Here is an 18774-nt window from a genome sequence, read left to right as displayed (position 1 = left end):
TTCCTTATTTAAACGACTCCCTGGTCATTTCCTTCTCAGTTTTTTACCACAATCTGTAACTGTTTTACTTTTTTGTGATTTTACCTAAGAAAATGTTTAAGAATTTTATTATAAGAATGTAAGCCCCATGAAGGCCTATTTTGGGGGCTCTGTCTTGTTCACCACTGTGTCCCCAGGGTTGAACTCCATAGCGGTCACTTTTTAACCAGTTTTTAAATCAGTTCAGTTAATGAATGAAGAGACTGAACGGAATCTATCCAGATATTACTGGCAAGAGTCTGCTGGGCAGAGTGGGCTGACGCAGATAGGCAGGCTCCCCAGAGATGCGACCCTTAATCTGGCTCGGTGCTGCCCCGTGCCACACACCTGTAGCCATGCAGCTCTAAGAAACAAAGGCAGATTCAACTGTGGCAGTGCCTAGGTCCCGCCTGCCACTATCTGGAATCTGAATAGGCCCACCCCAGGGCTCCAGCTGAGAAATGACTGCTCCTGTGCAGATATAAACCCTCTACTCCTTAGATAAAGGGGCAGGAATCCTGTCCTTCAGCCCTGCAGACCCATGAGGAAGGAAGCCCCCCTCAGTGCCTCTCGTCATGCGTAAATACTACATCCCAACTCTCGGGTTGCAGCGGAGTCCTGGAGCTCAGGCATCTGTGTAACCTTGGCAGTTCAGTCTTTCCCTTTGTACCTGTGGCCAGGGCACCACTCCTCCCTGGCACAGACCTAGCCCCTGCCACTCTCCACTTGAGGGTCCTTCTGGCTTAACGATGTAACCCACTCCCCGCCTAGTCTGAGCCTCTGAGGACCAGTAGGAGGAAAAAGCCCCTGAAGTTTGCTACAGAAAATCCCCAGGTCCCAAGTGTTTCTCTATCTGTAGCCTCCTCCAAGCCCCATCCCATCCTGGGCTGCTGGAGCTAGCCCCCAGAGCCCTAGGCAGGATGCCGCTTGGAGCTGCACAGCTACGGGAACTAGCGGGAAGCGTCTGGAAGCTGCATTCCCCAGACAGCAACTCAACTGCTCCCTGGGCACCCGGAAAGCCCACGTCACCCATCTAATGAAACATGGCTCCCAAGGGGCCTGCCGTCTCCACAGAGGAGGAGGGCACCGACTCTCAGACGAGTCTCAATTTCACAGCAACAGAGACGCGAGCACCAATGCGCTGAACCAGAAAACGAGAGTCTGGCAGGAGCTGCAGACACACCATGAGCGCCAGGGGATCGGAGATTAGGGCCCTTCAAAATCAATTTTGAATTCAAACTTTTAAATGTGTTCGCTAGACACAAGGAGGGGACCCTCCAGGCAGGCTTGGTCTAGCCAGCTGCTGGGTCCTGCCTGCTTCTCAAAGCAGCCAGGGCCCATCTGCTAGCCACTGGGCTGCGTGAGGGAGGGGAGGATGAGGGAGCTGGGAGAAAGACCCCAGGAGCCGCAGGGACAGGAGCGCCTCCGGCTCTTGTGGACCCAGCACGACCTTGGGGTACTTGCCTGAGGTGCCGTCCTGGGGCTTCCTGTTGAGGCCTCGGGGGCTGCTCCCCCTTGCTTTGCAGACCCAGATGAAAAGAGCCGAAGGCAAGGCCCACGTGAGCTAGATCCCCATGCACCCCCAACCTGGCTGAGGAGGCTCATGGGCCCCCAGTGGATGAAGCTGTTAAGAACATGAGCTTTGGAGTCAGACAGGCAGGGATTTGTATCCCAGAGCAGCCATGGGCTCCTAGGGAGAAGGTATTGGTTCAGAAGTGAATTTCCCTTCGAGAAACCTGGTGGGAGAAAGCCTGCTGGGAGGGTCTTGGAGTGCAGGCCCTGGGAAGTGAGAGTGGTCTGAAGCCCCCAGTGCCAAGGGAGAGAAAGCAATCACAGGGTAGCCAGGCTGCTGGGAAGGCTGCTGTGGCCACAGGCTGCACGACCTGAGGCAGGGTATCTGTAGCCAGGGAGCTGACATGCTGCCTGTCATCTGTCAGACCATGCATGGCATACGCAGCACCATCCTGGCCCTGCCCTGTGAGGTGGACGGGGACACACGGGGCAGCGGGCCTCAGCGGGAAGCTGAGCAGAACAGACTGCTCCAGCCAAACCTAGGAGGAGGGCCCTGGGACGCCTGCAGGTAGAGGATGCTCCCAGCAGCCGCTGTTCCTGCCAGGGTTCCTGCTCAGCCACGCTGGTTCCCCTAAGCGCACGATCAGCCTACCGCTGACGCCTTCCCACCTCCGGGTGGGGAAGCTGGTCCACAACAAGCCTGTAGGACCTCAATGACTCCCAGCCCCTGCCCCTCAGTTCTCCAGACCCGAGGCTAAACCCCCAACTGTAAGCCACACGCCTGAGACAGAAACACGATCGACTGTGAACCACTCTTCCTCTGAGAGGCACCAGGAAGGTAGCCAAGGCCTTGGGCCTGCAGAGACCTCAAGGGGCCGCTTCTGGAATGAGCAGCCCTGGGAAAGAGCTGGGGTCACCAGACCACTTATGGGCGAGGAGGCAGGGACTCCTGAACCCCTCCCACCCCCTGGCTTGGGAGTGGGCTGCCAGCTCTGTAAGGAAATTACAACATGGGCCTGGGTGATGCTCTTTTAGTTACAGCGTAAACTGCGGCAATAAAGCGTACCTGGGGAATGTTTAGAGGAAGCACTAATGATTTCTTCCCCAGTGGTTAATAAATTCACTTCCAGATCAATTTGTTCGCGATAGAGCCCGGAGAGCGGAACCTGCGTGGCGGGCACAGCCAACTGTGTCTTTTTCAGTATAAATGATTTATTACGATGATTAGCGGCACATAAACAATTTAAAATACAACGCTAATTAGTTTGGGGAAGCAAGGAGGGGAAAAGCCACCCTGCCTCTCTCCCCATTATGTTCTACTTCCCTAAGTGTGTACTTTTTAATTAAATCCAAATGTCACAATAAATTTAAAGTGTTTTCTTACCATTTGGGTTAACTTAGGCAGTCAGGCAAGCGCCCCTCTCAGGCAGCTGTGGGCTAGGCTGGGGGTGAGGACTGCTGGTACCCGCAGGGCCTGTCTACAAACTCTCCTGGAGACGGGAGGTTTTTGTGAGACCCCGGGAAACCCCTCCTGGTTTCTGGCAGCCCCGGGCTGGAGAACACTGGCACAGCCCACTTTCTCTCACCTTCCCTCCCTAACACCGGCTCTGACCAGCCCAGAATCCAGCCGCTTCTCCTCAAAGGTCCCGCGGCACTCTGCACCCTCTTCCAGCCCTCCTCGGGTGTTCTATAACCTAACACCTTCTCCCTGCCCAGCATCGTGCTTGGCATTTCCTATACAACATCTTACCATGTTCCCCTTCCAGTGCTTTGAGTAATAATTACTGTTTCAATTTTGTGGATGGGGGGAAATTGAGGCTCAGAGAGGTGGAGCAATTTATCCAAAGTCACACAGGCAAAAGGGGACTTTTGCAAAGTCCTGATTCCTAGAGTACCATTCTGCCTCAGAGCCCACACCTTGCCACGTCTGGGCCCTGACTTCCCAGCACCCAGGATGGAGAATAGAATGTGATGGTTGCTCAGACAGGGATCTCCCTTGCATAATGCCCTGCTTTGCCCAGAGACACAGGTGAGACAGGAGTTCAGGCCAGGGACCCGAACTCTGATGAGTCTGGGTTCAAGTTCAGGTTCTGCCATTAACCCACAATGTAAACTCAGTCAAGTTCTTTAGCCTCTCTGAGCTTCAGCTTCCCCATCAGCAAAACTCGAGTAATAATACCCAAGTTGTGGGGCCAAAGAAGCAAAGCAGCTAAAACAAGCGGAAGGCTTTGCCATCCTTGACACGCTATGTAAGTAGTAATTACTAACAAAAGCCCTTGAGGCAAGCAGGGATCCGTAAGAATCCCATTTCACTGATCAGAAAACTGAAGCCAGCAGGGGAAAGGACTTACCCAAGGTTCCACTGACCCCTAGGAGCCCGGGGGACCAGGCTGCAGGCAACCTCCTTTCCCAAAGCTCAGACAGCCAAGGATGGTGTCTCTCCTACACACTCTTGTACTGTTTATTTAAAGTGAAAAACAAATATCCCTAAACATAGAATTACCATATGACTCAGCAATTCCACTCCTCAATATATACCCAAGAAAAATGAAAACATATGTCCACACAAAAACTTGTATGTGAATGTTCACAGCAGCATTATTCACAATAGCTAAAAAGGAGAAACAACTCAAATGCCCATAAACTGATGAATGAATAAAATGTAGTATATACATATAATGGAATATTATTGGGAAATGAAAAGAAATGAAGTACTGAGACACGCTACGACATGGGTGAACCTTGGAAACACTATGCTAGGGAAAAAGTCAGCCACAAAGACCACATCTTGTATGATTCCATTTATACGACATATCCAGAGAGACAGAAAGTAAATTAGTGGTTGCCAGGGAGGAGGGGAATGGGGAGTGACTGCTAATGAACATGGAGTCTCTTTTTAGGGTGATGAAAATGTTCTTGAATTAGATAATGGTGATGGTCACACAACTCTAAATATACTAAAAACCACTGAAATGCACATTTTTAAAAGGTTAATTTGGTGGCATGCAAATTATTTTCAATAAAGTTGTTATAAAGAAAGGCAAAACAAACAAACAACAAAACAAATATTCCTTTGAGAACAGGAGAAACCAGTTCATAAAAAATTAAGTCCTGGGGTCAGGAGAGGGGTCCTGGGAGGTCCAGCAGCCAGCCCTCAAAGAGGCCGGGCCCTGGTCACCCTACCTCGCCCCAGCTACTTCATAGGGAAGGGCTCCAGAGCACCCCCTTGCTTCCCTCCCCAGTCCCTCCCAACCAGAAATCTGACTGTGCCCACTCTTCCAGCCCTGTTCCTAGGCAACTCAGACCCTACTGGATCCATCACTCTTCTCTGACCCATTCGCTTCCACTACTACACTCGTGTTTTGTCTTCTGAGATCTCTGTTGAAATTTCTGCATCCTCCGAGGCCTATGCCCCACCTGCAAACTGGGCACACTCTTGGGGAGGGTCCCTGTTTTAGACCCCAAGCTTGTCCTACATTGGGTACCACAAGTTACGGTACATGCAGTATGAATAGGGTCAGAGTGAGGTCCTCCAGGCCCCCAGCCGAGGTTCAGTAAAGAGTGCTATCCTCTCCCAGGGCCTGAGAGCCCCGCCCAAGACAGGGTGTGCAAGCTCAGATGCAGGCCACGTAGGCCAGGAAGGAAGGCAACAGGGCTGCCTTTGGGTCAAATGAAAACTGCTGGAGGGAGAGAGTTCAATGCCCAGGCTAGGGCAGCACCCACTGTGGCTAATCTGAGAGGGTGACTCAAGATGAAGCATGTGGCCGGCAGAGGGAGTCAGGCCTACGCTGTGGCAGGGTGCACCCAGCTGCCCGTGAATCTGGGGTCTGGACGGACGCTATTGGGGTTTCTCTCCTCTTGAGGGAAAGAATCCAAAGCCTTCACCCTGGAAGGGAAGGCAGAGCACCTGGGAATGTGGGCCGTGGGGAGAAGAGTGTGGCCAGTGTGGAATGGGCTGGGTGGCTCTCTAGGCCCTGGGCAGCCAGGCAGGAGCAGTGCTGTACAAAGATGCCCCGAGGGACAGTTCACTGCAGAGGCAGGGCCTTAGACTCAGCTCCCTGCGGAAGTGCTCTTAGACACAGGTTCCGCTCTTGTCGGGCCAGTCCTACTCACATATATAATCAGGGGGAGGACTGTATTAGACACAGATAAGGGTAGAGAGACTTAGCTCTTTCCCAGAATCAGGAGCTTTCGTGGAAGCCCGTCTGAGAAAGGAAACCGGCCCGGAGCTGGGAAGGCCACGAAACATTTCACAGACAGATCACATGAGATCACAGGAGTTCGGAAGTGGGTAGCTGGGCAGGTCTGGACTTGCCGTTTCCCTGCCCTGGTGTGCTCCCGCCTGCCTCAGGCCTACAGGCTTTGGCTCACTCCTTTGGAGTCTGGAAAGCCAGGATCTTGGTCCAGTCGCAGGGCAGCCACAGAAGAGGACGTGTAGGGGCCGCGGAAGCCTCCGGCCAAAGCTGGGCAGGGCCAGCAGGGGCCTCCGGGACAAGAGTGGGTGAGGACAGGCTTGCAGTCAGAGTCCGCCTTCCCTGGGGCTCAACTCCAGAAACTCAGGCCCTGCTGCTGGTAGCTGAGACTCTCTAGCCAAGATCTTGACCACCAGGAGACCTCAGAGGAGCCCGCCACATTCCCAAGGCCACAGCTCTAGTCATGCCCTCCACCATTTCTTTCCCGGACTTCAACTGCCTCCTCTCTGACCATCTGGACCACCATCTGCATCCCCCCGCTGCTGCCCCAGGCCCAGACTGCAAGCTTGGAAGGAAGGAAACTGCTGGAAGGAAGGTGCGGGGGGCAGTCTGAGGCTGGAGGTCACACTACAGTGGTCACACTATAAAGCTCCAAAGGAAGAACACTTCCCTTCTACATCATGGCTGTTTTTTATTTTTATTTTCTGCCCCTAGTTTTATCCCCTCCAATTATTCTCCACAGAGTAGATGGAGTATAATAATATATTTGGTCTTTGTTCCAGGTTCCTTGGCACAGAGCTCCTAAAATCCTCGGAATTTTCTGAGTGATAGGAGTATCTTCTGTTATTCATAAGGAGTCCCTTTTGAGCACCTCTGAGTTTACGTTAATGAGGTGACTTAGGGTGAGGACCCTAGGTAGCCTCAGGATGGGGCTGGTCACCAGAAAGACCAAACGATTAGAGGGTTAGAACTTTCTGCCTCACCCGCTCACTTCCAGGAAAGGCTGGGGAGTGGCCAGTGAAGAAGTTCTATACAAGATCTGATAAGGTCTGGGTTGGTGAACATGTCCACATGTACCCCAACTCCACAGGGACAGACGCTGCTGCCGTGCTCGGGACCCTTCCAGACCTCACCCTAGGTACCTCTTCCTCTACCTGTTCATCTCTATCCTTTATCATTTCCTTAGAGTAAACTGGTAAAAGTAAGGCAATGTTTCCCTGAGCTTTGTGAGCCATTCTAGGAAACTATCTCACCTGAGGAGGGGGTGAACCCCGATTTACCGTGTGTTGGTCAGAAGTACAGGTGACAACCTGGACTTGCGAAAGGCCTCTGAAGTGGAAGCAGTCTGGTGGGACTGAGCCCTTAACCTGTCATCTCTAGGTAGACAGGGTCAGAACTGAGTTAAATTTGTAGGACACACAGTAGGTGACCATTGAGAATTGGAGAATAGCTTGGTGGTGTCGAAAAACATTCCAGAGTAGCCCAAATGATCTTGATAAAATGGAAATGTGCCCTCTCTCTGGGTTAAAGGAACTCTTATGATTCTCTCTGCTCTCCTCCCACCCTCCTTCACCTGTTAACTCATTCACTCACAGGTCACTCAACAAATATTTACTAAACATCTACTAAGGGCTAGCCCCTAACACCTATGTGTTAATAAGAATTGTATCAACATTTATGATTTTTGATCAAGAAAGTAGTTCTTAGGGAGCTTCATTAAGTCAGTTCAATGCCTTGATCAACTTTCTATTCACTAGAGTTAAACCATTTCTTCCTCTTTCTCCATTGTCATTTTATTGAAATTATTTTCATTGGGATAAATTATTTTTAAGTGACTATTTGGTTTATGATCAACTTTGGGCTCAAATCAAATCTTACAAATGAGAACTTCCACTGTTGCCGAGACTTCTTTTGTAGTAATTATTTCTACCAGAAAATATTTCCTGAGCCAACTCCGGCAGATAAATTTTATCAGGAAGATTTGATTCCTCTGTCAATTTTTAGTCAATAACATATTTTGCCAGGTGCAGTCTTAGCTGCTGCCAGTTTTGCTCTGCGTTCATGATTTCAACCAACTTCCGTTTTTTCCTGGATCATTTTGTTCCTTTGCATTTTCAGTAATACTAGTGAGATGTTATTTTCGTTATATAAGGCGTATTTTAGCACCGTTCTGATAAAGCATTCTGAGGATCAAAGAGTAGCGTGAACACATCCTCGGGGCAAAAAGGCAGGTCAAAACATCACACTCTGCACTTGGGCTGAGTACCGGGTCAGGACCTGGTGCCCGAGGTAGCTCTGCCCACTGCCCTCTGCTCCTCCGGAGCCCTAGCCCCTGCCAAGATGCCTGGCGGTCGGGAAACAGCTTCTGGCTGGGGTGAGAGCAGCCACCTGCAAGAGACAGCCTCTGACTGACAGGCAAAGAGATGGGGTTCAGCCCTGATGTCCCACCCCAGGTTGGATGCAGCCTCTGCTGGGCCCCAGGCTTTTCTACTCAGAAAGTATCTCAGCTGAGATTTCAGCTGAGTATCTCAACGTCAGCTGAGAGAGGAAATAGATGCTTCTTGGTGTCTCCGTCCCCCTACCCCCCACCCATCGATAAAAGGAGATCATTGACCAGGGTCCTCTCAGGTCTGGGGCTGTGACTCGTTCACTGGCCTCCAGGCTTTGGGCCTACCCCGAGGGTCCCCTCTGTCTCCTAGTTGAGGCTCTGCCTGGGAGCAGCCAGGGATGGGGCCGTCCACCTGGATTCAAACATGGCAAGATCAAGTATAGAGGGCTGGAGGCCACAAATGCTCTCACCTGGGATCTCTACTCCTCCTGACCCCAGGAGACCAAAGAAAGACACAGAAACGTCAACGGGGTGGGTTCTGTCTCCTGGCCTTGGCCTCACCCCACCCGTTCCCCACCCGTGGTCATGTCTCCATGCACGGTACCACGAGGCATCAAGCGGCCAGCGGCCCTTGAAACATCAGTGGGAAAGCGTAAACCCAGAGAGGAAAGGAGGCCTGCCCGGGGACGTGCTGGGACATTCCCAAGGAACGGGAGCTGGTGGCAGAGCCAGGATGAGGATGCATGAGTTCTGGTCCCAGACCAGAGGAGAGCCTCCTTCAGCCCTGTTCCCATGTGAGGAACTGCTGAAGTGGCCTCTGCCCAGGCCACCTCAAAGACGCCGTCTCCACCCGGCCCGGCAACAGCCAGCGAGGGGTTGAGGCCCCCAGTCCAACAGCTGTGGGGAGGCTGGCTCAGGAAGGAAGCACCCTCACCTCCTCTGAGTCAGAAGAGAGGCCCTGGAGTCATGGATGGCCGCTTTGCAAGCTTGCCCTCTCTGGGCATAGCCTCCTCCTCTGCAAAATGGGGCTAGTGTTTGATCTCCAGCCTCCCAAAGGTGCTGTGAAGATGAAACGAAAGGCTTTGAGACATCTGTGGCCTTCCCTGGGGTGAGGTGATGTAGGAAACAGAGGTACCAGGCCTCCCGATACCTTGGGCACCTTGGGGCCTAAGATGCTGTTCCAGAGGCTGACCTCTCACAGTAGGCCAGTTCCTAAAATGGCCCTAATGATCCTCTGTTACACAGGGTCTTCATACCCTGTGTAGCCCCCTGCCCCACTTCCTTGAGTATGAGCTGGGCCTAGAGACTTGCTCCCAAGGAAGAAAATACAGCAAAACTGATGGAATGTCACATCTGTGATTACATTTGTCACATCTTATAAAAGACTGTGACTTCCTGCTTGCTAGCAGACACTCTCTCTTGATGGCTTTAGGAAGCAAGCTGTCCTAATGAGGAAGCCCACGAGGTATGGAACCGAGGGTGGCCTCTGATCGGCCGTCAGTGAGGAACGGAGGCCCTCAGTCCAGCAGCCCATGAGGAACGGAATCCCACCAACAACCACATGAGTGAGCGTGAAAGCTCACTCCCCCGGATGAAACTTCAGATGAGACCACAGCCCCGGCCAGCGCGTTGATCATCGTCTGTGAGAGACCCTGAGCAGAGGACCCAGCTGAGCTGTACCTGGACTCCTGACCCACAGATGCTGTGAGATTAAAAAATGGGTGTTGCTTTCAGCTGCTAAATTGTGAAATAATTTGTTACACAGCAAGAGATAACTAATACACCACCACAGTGGCATACACACACAGGAGAGTAGGGGCCTTTCTTCAGGCCAGAGAGACAGAGCTTGTGGACAGATCTCTGCCCTACAACCCCTGCTGCTGTGAGCTTCCTTCTGGAGCCCCATCCTTGCTGTGTAGTGTTGTAAGGAGAGGACAGAGGACAGCAGGCTCCCTGCTCTCCACTGGGCAGACCAGGAAAGTGGGTGGAGCTGACCCACTTCCTCGCGGAGCCATCACCCTGGGTCCTCTCCAAAGAACAGTCCTGCCAGAGCTCTGAACCCCAGGCATGTCTGGAGCAGAGTAAACGTTCCAAAGCACACCCACATCCGCTTTCTCCCTTGCTCCTCTTAAAACCGTAGGAAGGGTAGGGAGACCGCACCAACCATCTCTAAGACCAACAAGAGATGTGCTGGGTGAAGGCTCAACAGACCTAAAAGCTGTTCGTGATCATACCCATCTTACCAGTAAGAATTACTATTCAGTTTACTACCTAGAATTATTCAGTGGCCGAGGCGGGATTTGAACCCAGGTTGTCTGACTCAAAGCCCGAGCCAGTTCCACTTGTTTTACAAACGGGAAAACTGAGAAACAGAGAGTTCAAGAATTCATGACAGCACCCACAGGCAGCCCCTCCACCCCAGCCCCAAATCCTTCCTGGACAATCTGTCACCAAGGGATCAGGAATTGGAGTTTTTAAAGATTCAGGGGAGAGGAAAGACAGGATGGAGCGGGTGCTCGTGGGAGCCATCGGAGCCCAGACCAGAGCTGCTCCCACTTACCCGAGAAGAACCGGCCTCCCTCCCCTTCTCTATCAAGTCATTGTGCCAACCAGCAAAGTTGAATTATTAAAACTCCCTTCTGGGGTACCACATGGATTTTTCTCCACTGAGACTCAGAGCAGAGGGGTGGCCGCTCCTACCACACAATATTAAAATGTCAGGGAGTTTAAGGCTTGCGTTGGTTGAGTCATAAGTTATCAGCACCCAGTGAGGGCCGACAGAATGCCTCCCTTAAATTATTAAGCGGAAAGCATCAGACTGTAATATTTTGCTAAACCGAAGTACAGACACAAAGATGTCATTTCAATATTTGAAACCAGCAAGTTTAATTTAAAATAAGAGCAAACCAATAAGCTCAGAACATAGCGGCGTATGAGAGGAAAATTATACTGAGAGAGGAAAAAAAGTGGAAGGACTTAAGAAATTTATAAAAGTAATCTCCAAGTGGAAATTAGAAATCAAGGCCTAGAAACAGAATAACACAAAAGAAATATTACTGTCCACTTTCTAAATCAATATAACACTGCTCCACGCTGGAATTACCATGGTAACTCAAGTAAAAAGAATCAAGCAATTCTTATTATTTCAAAATAAAATCACAGCCTGAAGCCTGGGTTTTATTACAACCACTGATAGATCGCTGGCTTGTATTTATCTGAAATATTGCTTTTCAATCAGCTGGTTTATGAATGTACATGGGCCTCTCACCAGCCCACCTACTGCCCTGCTTTGAGGCAAGGGGCTAACCAATGAATTGATTCTCGCCTGGCTGCATCTGCATGTATGTCCAGGTTTCAATCAGCTCTGGGAACCACGGAGCTTCACGCCCCTTCTAACCGATGGGTGGCTTTGCAGGACAGAGGAAAAGCCAGAGAAGGCAGCGGGGACTGACCTCACCGTGGTCCCCCTCCAGGCTCGCCCATGGAGGAATGGGCCAGGGCTCTGATGTCAGCCCCCAACAAGTGCGCCAACAGCAAGCCTGCCAGCCACAACGGGGGAGCTGGGAGCCGGCAGAGCACAGAGGAGAGCAGATGGCCTGGGTTCCCAGCCCAGCCCTGGACTTGCGAGTTGTGAGACCTGCACACAGCACCACATCTCTACCTCTTCCCCTATCCACTCCCTTTGCAATGTGACTTTTCACCTCCTTCCTTCAAGGACAGAATCTGTTTCCCCATCCCTTGAACTTGGGCTGGGCTTGTGATTTATTTTGGCCAACAGAATGTAAAATGACAACATCCCAGAGCCAAGCCTAGGTCTCAAGAAGACATGCGTCCATTCTCTCTCCTGGACCTGCCTCCAGCCTGAGAACAATCTGGAAGAGCCTGCTGGATGATGAGGGACATAGTCTCGTTACCCCCAGCATCCAGTTTGATCAGCCATCTCCCAGGTATGAGTGAGTCTAGCCGAGACCCGAAAAACCGCTTAGCCAAGCCCAGCCTGCATCACTGACCCACAGGTTCGAAAGCTAAATAGATGCTTGTTGTTTTGAGCCTCTGAGTTTTGGGGTGGTTGGTTATGTAGCAATAACTAACTGATACACATGCACAGTACAATGCTCACTTTTAACTAAGGGTTCACTGAAACAAGAACTGTTGTGTAAAGACTGAGAGGCCGAAGCCAAAGAGACCATCCTGTAGCTGTGTAGAGAGCACTGTCACTTCACATAGGCATGAGGCTTCCAGGCCTATCAAGTGTGTACATGGACATTAGGTGTCAGTTAGGTGTTGCTCCCATTGTAGAGATGGGAAAACTGAGGCTCAGGAAGTTGTCTGAAGTCACACAGCAGTCAGCTGGGACTAGAAGCCAGGTCTCCTGACTCATGCTAGCAGGCTACACCTGAAGACAGTAGGCCATTCAAGTAAGCCCACTTAGGAAGGGGCAGGAGGCAGAGCTAGGGGCCCAATCTGACCCAGTAGGCCTGCAGTCTGGGGCATCTGCCTCGGCTACCTGGACCAGCCTGCTTACTCTTCTCTACCATCTGCTTTTAATTTGCCCCCAGTTATGTCAGCCACTGTAGGCTCCTGCCTTAGCCAGAACACAAAATAAACATACTCCAACCACTGAGAGATGAGCTTGTTACTAGCTTGGGTGGATGTGACTCTGAGCAGGACCTGGAATGGTCTGTAAGAGGCTTTGACCTACAGGAGTCTGTAGGCTCCTACGAGGCCAACCAAAGGGGAGAGGATGTGGCAAGGGGACAACGTGAGCAAGGGTATAGAGGCAAATGCCAGGTCTGCATGGGACACAAAACCAGAGCGGACATATTAAACCTGCCCAGCTCAGTGTGGCAGCAGGTCTCAGGCAGAATGCCAGCGTAGCAGAGGCTGGGTCCTCTGAAAGGAGGTAGATGGGATGGGAGAAGGGTGGTGGCAGAACAGAAAGAGCTGGGTCCAGCGTCCCAGATGAATGCAATCCAGTGGTGTGCCGACAGATAGCTCACAGCTGATTCTCTGGGGAAAAAACCCTTGATTTGTAGCCTTTGCCAGTTTCCGTGGTGTTCATACTTCCACCATGGCTGATGTCAAGCTACCCATGTGATTTCACTGAACTCAGAGCTGGGAAGAGATGTGCAAAATCAGCTCTTGCAAGCCAGTGCAAGTTGACTCCCCTGGTGTAGTCCTATCTTGAGTACAGACCTACCAGGAAAACTCACTCTAGCAGCACCACGAAACGTTCAGCCTGAGGGGGGAAGGATGCCCTGTGTGCCTCAGTGTCTTTCAACTCCAGGTAAGGCAGGCAGGCAGCAAGGGCTACAGGCCACATGCACCTCTGGGGCTTCTCCAGTCCGTGAAGGCTCAGGCCACGTTAGCAACCATCAACGCCCGCCAGGAGGATCTACATCTGAGGACGGAACCGTGAGCCCTGAGCTGTCAGTAGGGCCGGGAGTAGGATGCCCAGACACATGGCCTTGGTCCAACTGACATTTCTCCTCATCGGAGATTTCTACCATTCAGCCTTATCATGTTTTGGGTACAGGCAGAGGGCACGGAAGCCGGGCATGGAACACTGAAAGATGCAGAAGCTCTGGGCTCTAACTCCCTACGTAACCCTGGGCAACTCTCTTGCCCACTTTGAGCCCCAACCATGCCATATAAATGGAAGGGCTTGCAAAGAGCGATTTTAGAGCCTTCTGCACATGGTGCTTCCCTCCTTGGAAATCTGGACAGTGGTGAGTAGTGAGCCTACCCTGCTTCCTGGACAGTGGCGACTGATGACCATTAGGGATAAACTAGAAGAAGGAAGGTTAGGACCCAGTGCCTGGCAGTGAGCAAGGCACTGAACTGGGCACAGGACTATTTCAGATCATACTGTGGCTGTGTAGAGAGCACTGTCACTTCACACACGCACGAGGCTTCCTGGTTTATCGAGGGCGTACATGGACATTATCTCATTTAATCCTAATAACAATCGTGCCGGTTAGATGTGGTCGCTCTCACTGTAGAGATGAGAAGGCATAGAGGCAAAGCAATCTCCACACTGGGTGGGCACAGGACACAGAACTACAGTGGATGTGCTGGACCCGCACAGTTTAGCACTACAGTAGCTAAACCAGTCCCAGTCCCATGGTACTTGCCACACTGGGGTACCCAGGTGCTTTTTTCTACTTTGTCCCCTAACTCCTTCCAAACTTCCTAATGTGTCTGATCGGGGCTCCTGGGAGGCCCTCTGGCCCCTGGAGATGGACCCCAACTACAGCTTTGGTCTCCTGGCTACATGCGGGCAGCTCTGCCCTGTGCCGATGCAGCTCTGGAGGGGGCCTGCATCTGCTGAGAACCCCAACCTGGCTTGGGTCACTCCCCCATCAGCCTCTCGATCTCTGTCTTCTGCTCAGAAGGCCCAGCCAGGACTACTTCCCAGGTCCAGCAGCCTTGCCTGCCCCAGCAGCGCAGTTGCACTGAGGCTAAACCTTGTGTCTCCTTCGGCCACAGAAGGTCGGCCGCCAATGCTCGCTGGCAATCGTCCATCTGTTCCAAGGGGGAGAGACCGAAATAGACCTCCCCTTGGTCCTACTCTCAGATAGGGCCTGCTGAGTGGTTCCTTAAATGGAAGTGGGTGGGGCAGCCGCCCCATCTGACTCTGGGACCTGGAGTGGGGTAGGAAATCAATTCTCAGGAGGGATGAGAGGCAGGCCCCGGCTCTAGGAAAATGAACATTTCCATGTGCTAAAAGCATCATTGTGGGACGAGAGAGAGAGAGAGAGAGAGAGAGAGAGAGAGAGAGAGAGAGAGAGAGAGAGAGAGGGTGAGTTCCTATGGCCACAGAGGCCAAGTGAGTGGCCAGGCCAGCACTGAGCCCCGGCACGCAAAGGGTGAAGCTTTTAGGCGAGCAGCGGCCAGTGATCTCAGCTTCCCCCAGTCCTAATGCTCCCAAAAGGCTCTCTCCCACTCCCTGTAATTGGGCATCAGTAGTTAATGCAGTATTGACTGCATTACACGCTCCCGTGCCTCCCCTTGCTAATGCCAATTGCATCACCTTGTACAGTCACTGGCTTGCTTAGCCAATAGCCGTTAAAAGCAATCCAAATCATGAATCATATGGGAAACTTTTAGCAAGACACTGCCATCCGAGGAGACAATTTACAGTTGAGTTAATCTGGGTACATTAGCGAGACACGGATTCTGGACGACAGACCAATTTATGTTGTTTCCCTGTCCTCCCCCACCCCCGACCCTTAGTGCTCTGCGTGGGCAGATGAATGGAAGAGCAGGGAACAGACAGAAGCACCTGCTTTTTTACCCCAGGCTCTGGGAGCGGGTTGGGGAGACCCATCTTCACAGGCTCCCTGCCTGGCTGAGTTGAGGCAGGAAGGGGACACGGCTGTACGTGCTGCTCAGGTTCTGTGATGCCTTGCTTCCCTGTAGTGAGGAGGCGGCTGCAGCCCGGGCTGGCCTGGTAGGTGCAGATGGAGACCTTCCTCTTCTAGGCATACAGTGGGTGCCAGGCCTGGTCCCTACCCTGCCAACCTCACAAGGCCTTTACCAGCCCTCAGCAGGCAGCAGTGTCCACTGGGCTCTGCCGTCCTGCTGACGGGCTGGGATCTGTAGTGTGGAACAGCATCAGGGCCCACTCCCTGCCTTCCCCCCAGGGCTGTGGAGGGGTCCTGGCCACAGGAGAGGCCGCCAGTACCCTCTGTGGCCCAGAGCATGACGGGATATTCTGGGAGGTCCCGCTGGTCAGTACCCAAGCACAGCTGAGAGCCTGCCCTCGCGGATCAACTGAGTCAGCTGTGGATGCTGCACTCACAGTAGTCGCTAACAACTGAAGGTGCACTGTCTGGTCCTCCTCAGCCCAGCTCCAATACCTTTAGGTGTTTTTAACTTATTAAAAATGCCCTAGGAATTAGGTCTGATGTTTAGTTCCACAGCCTGCCTGCTGCTTCCTGTGGTCACCCCAGCCCTCCTGCTGGGCCTCTGCAGAGGCAGCTTACACCCAGACCTACCCTTCTGCAGCATGCATCTGGGGACACCCCTTGGGGGTGCCCTTGGCATCCTCCCCTGTCCCTCACAACCCAAGGCTCTCACAGTTCTTGGGGCTGCTCAGACCCTCTGCTGCCTGCCCCTGCTCAAGGGCCTTTTCTCCTACAGCGTGAGGGCTAATTTGACTCTCAGGACTCAGGGCTGTAACTCGCCTTGCTCCCCTGGGGCTGCAAAGCTCCCCGGAGAGCCCACAGCCTGGTGCCAGCCCAAGAGCAGGTGCCAGGGGAAGAAGGGCTGTTTCTCCACGGAAGTTGGAGCTGGGCTTCCGTTGCTGACAGGCAGGCCCGACGGCATGTAGAAAGGCAGGACCCTGAGTTCCAGTAAAGTGGAGCTGCCTAGGCCAAGAGCAAGCATCCGAATGAAAGCAATTAATCTTAAAACCTGAAGTTTAACCGTTTGCAAAACAGATCTCTCCTCTCTGTGGTGGCCCTTCGCTGCTCGACCTAATGGATTACTTTATTAATAATGCACTGTGCTTAAAAGCAAAAAAAAATTTTTCTGACGATTCAATACTTCAGAAAGTCTCTTAAACCCGTTGCTACGGCAAAGCGATTGATATTTTATTATCTTTCAGAAGTGCAACATGAAAGCCCTGCAGCCCAGCAGAGCAGGAGCTTTGGTCCTCAGCAGCTGGCGGACCTGACTTCAACCAGAGGAGCCCCGGCCTCTTCCGACAAGATGCTGTCAGGTGGAGAAAAGGCATTGGGGGTGGTTAATAGGAGCCTGAGTTCACGCTGCAGCCAGACAAAGGGTGCAGTCCGCAGCCCTGAGGAACACACCCCTTGGGGGCCCTGGGGACCAGTGCTGACTCCCAGCCCAGACGGCCACCTGCTGGGAGGGCGTAAGTGCAAGGAAGGATTTAGGCAGCAGGTGTGGGGGGAGGGTGAGTATATCCAGAGCCTTTCTCCCTCCCCCCAACTGAAGGTACCACCTTCAAGGTTTCCTGGAACCAGGAGATGCTAGACTCACTCCAGTGGGGAGTGGAGGGTGGATTTTATGAGCAGAAAGGTTGCTTTTGGAAGACAGCTCTAGGCTGAGCAGGACAAGGAGCAAATGGCTCCTCAGGGCCTAAGCCAGCCTTCTTCCTTGTGCTGTGATGTGTCCCAGAGCTCAGTGGCAGCAACAGTACAGAGCACCATATGGTTTAGACTGGACAGGGTGGGGGACTTGTGGGGCAGCGTGAGCTCTCCTCCACAGGTCTGGTGAAGACTAGGGAAAATACATATGCCCAGGGTGTAGGCAGGAGATGGGCTAAAATGATCTCCAGAGAGCCATTCCCATTCAGGGCTCATCTGGAAACCTTTAGTATCACAAAGCCCGGGGCACTCTTGGTGCCTGCACAGAGTGCAAGACCCGAGGTGGTGGTGGTGGCGTCGTCTTATTGGCGGGAGACCAGTCTCCCTGCCTGAGGCCGCCCATGTATAGGGCCTGGGTCTTCTGGGTTTCTGGCTTGGGCCTGGGGAGCCAAGCATGCTAAACAATCTCTGCTAAAGACATACCCTGATTTCCACATGCTCCCCAGGGTGGGAGTTCCTCCAAACACCACGGAAGGACCCTCTGCCCTGGCTCCTCATTCTACCAAGAGGGAAAGTGAAGAGATGGGCATGACTGGTCCGAGATTACACAGGGAGTTAGTGGAGAAAGGAGCTAAATCAAGGTCTCCTCCCTCCTTATCTGGCCTGACCCCAGATCCCTTCTTCTCTCTTTCAATCTGTACACAACTGCACCAGCCCAGCCCTCTGATGGCCCACATGGGGCTCCAGGGGAGGGGTCCATGAAGAGAGAAAAGCATAAGGAGATGAATGTCACACCCCAGCCAGACCCTGGACAATGGATTCTTTTGGCCAGAGCATTTAGTTCCCCCTCCCTCTCTTTCCACACTCACACTGAGAAATGGCCTTGAGGGCCACAGAGCTCCTGCACATGCCACCCCCAGGCCAGATATTTTAAATGTCCCTCCCTGCTGGAGGTCTCAGAAGGTGGGAGGGGAGGCTAGGGGCATCAGCACATGATGGCAGCAAAGTGAACATCCTGTGTGACCTTAAGTCACTTAACTTCAGATTTTCACCAAGTGACCACGTCAGTAACACCACTGACCTGGAGAGCAAGAGGGCACAGACCTCTACTACTCACTAGCGGAGGTCAGAAGATGTCACTCTAAGAGGATTTCCGCTGACTCACGGAAAACCCACCTTCTCAGTTCCTTACCAGTAGAACCCAGGTGATGGCGTGGATGCTAACAATTACATTCACATCTCCCTCCCGACAACACTAACAAACTTAACAAACCAGGTAACCCTCCCCTACAGGGCAGGAGGGCCTGGGACAGCCAGGGGATGGCCACTCTTGACCCTGAGGGCTGCCCTTGGGTCACAGGGCACTCCTGGTTTTACCCTCAAGGGGACTGGGTTCTCCAACCTCTCCTGCACATACCAGGACAATTACTGCAGGGCACTCCCAGTCAGGAAGGCTTTGGGGTGTGTGGGACCACCATGGGTCCCTCTGTTCTGACCTCTCGGGCGCAGCGAGGCTCTTGACCAGGGCACGTCCATGCCGCTCCTGCACTCGTGCTACTGGCCAGGAGCGGGACACTTTTTTCCTCTGGGCCAAACTCCTGCCTCCGATTTCAAGAGACAGTGAGAATCACACTGGGAGACAGTGGGAATCACTGGAGGCACCCCTTTT

The 18774-nt window shown here is 52.6% G+C and overlaps 1 protein-coding gene and 1 long non-coding RNA gene across 6 annotated transcripts in view; both read right to left on the bottom strand.

Moving 5' to 3' along the window:
- LMO1 (LIM domain only 1) overlaps positions 1 to 18774 on the bottom strand; it is a 56068-nt gene that overhangs the window by 15940 nt on the left and 21354 nt on the right. The window lies entirely within an intron of this gene.
- Positions 16629 to 18770, bottom strand: LOC137230497 (uncharacterized). The gene is made up of 3 exons (XR_010946153.1): positions 18523 to 18770; positions 17589 to 17664; positions 16629 to 16770 (listed from the first exon to the last, which is right to left on the bottom strand). It is a non-coding gene; the product is annotated as an uncharacterized lncRNA (long non-coding RNA).

The sequence above is a fragment of the Pseudorca crassidens genome, chromosome 9 (genome assembly GCF_039906515.1).
Source record: "Pseudorca crassidens isolate mPseCra1 chromosome 9, mPseCra1.hap1, whole genome shotgun sequence".
In the NCBI taxonomy this organism is placed as follows: Eukaryota; Metazoa; Chordata; class Mammalia; order Artiodactyla; family Delphinidae; genus Pseudorca; species Pseudorca crassidens.
This window is presented reverse-complemented; position numbering and strand designations above follow the sequence as displayed.